This window comes from Tenrec ecaudatus, unplaced genomic scaffold (genome assembly GCF_050624435.1).
Source record: "Tenrec ecaudatus isolate mTenEca1 unplaced genomic scaffold, mTenEca1.hap1 Scaffold_54, whole genome shotgun sequence".
NCBI classification, from domain to species: Eukaryota; Metazoa; Chordata; class Mammalia; order Afrosoricida; family Tenrecidae; genus Tenrec; species Tenrec ecaudatus.
The window spans coordinates 455,808-457,902 of record NW_027459454.1 but is presented as its reverse complement, the minus strand read 5'-3'; positions in this window follow the sequence as shown (position 1 = coordinate 457,902).

Genomic DNA, 2,095 nt, shown 5'->3' with positions numbered 1-2,095 from the left:
GCACTTGGACTATGTAGGTTAACTAGCGGACACTTGAACTATCTAGGTTAGCTATCGGGCAATTGAACTATCAAGGTTACCTAACGGGCACTTGGACTATGTAGGTTACCTAGCGGTCACTTGGACTATCTAGGTTACCTAGCAGGCATTTTGACTATCTAGGTTAACTAACGGGCACTTGGACTATGTAGGTTGCCTAGCGAGCACTTGGACTATGTAGGTTCCCTAGCGGGCGCTTGGACTATGTAGGTTCCCTAGCGGGTACTTGGTCTGTCTAGGCTAACTAGCGGGCAATTGGACTGTCTAGGTTACCTAGTGGGCACTTGGACTATGTAGTTTACTTAGCAGGCACTTGGACTATGTAGGTTAACTAGCGGGCACTTGGACTATCTAGGTTACCTAGCGGGCACTTGGACTATGTACGTTCCCTAGCGGGCACTTGGGTATCTACGTTACATAGCGGGCACTTGGTCTATGTAGGTTAACTAGCAGGCCCTTGGAATATGTAAGTTAACTAGAGGGCACTTGGACGATCCTAGTTAACCAGCAGGCCCTTGGACTATCTAGGTTAACTAGCGGGCACTTGGACTATCTAGGTTAACTAGCGGGCACTTGTACTATGTAAGTTCCCTAGCGGGCATTTGGACTATATTGGTTACCTGGCGGGCACTTGGATTATGTAGGTTACCTAGCGGGCACGTGGACTATGTAGGTTAACTAGCGGGCACTTGGATTATCTAGGTTAACTAACAGGCACTTGGACTATGTATGTTCCAGAGCGGGCAATTGGACCATGTAGGATCCCTAGCGGGCACATGGACTATCTAGGTTACCTAAAGGGCAGTTGGACTATGGAGGTTAACTAGCGGACAATTGGACGATCTAGGTTAACTAGCGGGTACTTGGACTATCTAGGTTAACTAGCGGTCCCTTGCACTATGTAGATTAACTAGCGGACACTTGCACTATGTAGGTTACCTAGCGGGCACTTGGACTATCTTGGTTAACTAGCAGGCCCTTGGACTATCTAGGTTACCTAGCAGGTACTTGGACTATGTAGGTTAACTAGCGGGCACTTGCACTCTCTAGGTTACCTAGCGGGCACTTGGACTATGTACCTTCCCTAGCGGGCACTTGGATTATCTATGTTAACAAGCGGGCACTTGGACTATGTAGGTTACCTAGCGGACACTTGCACTATGTAGGTTAACTAGAAGACACTTGGACAATCTAGGTTAACAAGTGGGCCCTTGGACTATATAGGTTAACTAACCGGCACTTGGACGATCTATGTTAACTAGCGGGCACTTGGACGATCTAGGTTAACCAGCGGGCACTTGGACTATCAAAGTTAACAAGCGAGCCCTTGGACTATGTAGGTTAACTAGTGGGACCTTGGACTATCTAGGTTACCTAGATAGAACTTGGAATATCTAGCTTCCCTAGCGGGCACTTGGACTATGTATGTTCCCTATCGGGTACTTGGACTATGTAGGTTTCTATCAGGCATTTGGACTATGTAGGTTAACTAGCGGGCACTTGGACATCTAGGTTACCTAGCGGGCACTTGGACTATCTGGGTTACCTAGCGGGCACTTGGACTATGTACGTCCCCTAGTGGGCACTTGGACTATCTAGGTTAACTAACGGGCACTAGGACAATCTAGGTTAACTAGCGAGCACTTGAACTCTCTACGTTACCTAGCGGGTACTTGGACTATCTAGGTTAACTAGCGGGCACTTGGATTATCTAGGTTAGCTAGCGGGCACCTGAACTATGTAGGTTAACTAGTGGGCCCTTAGACTATCTAGGTTAGCTAAAGGGCACATGGACTATATAGGTTAATTAGTGGGTACTTGGATTATGTAGGTTCCCTAGCGGGCATTTGGACTATATAGATTACCTAGCGGGGACTTGAACTATCTAGGTTACCTAGCGGGTACATGGATTATCTGGGTTAACTAGCGGGCATTTGGACTATCTAGGTTACCTTACGAGCACTTGGACTATGTAGGTTCCCTAGCGGGCACATGGAGTATGTGACTTCCCTATCGGGCACTTGGACTATGTAGGTTACTAGCGGGCATTTGGACT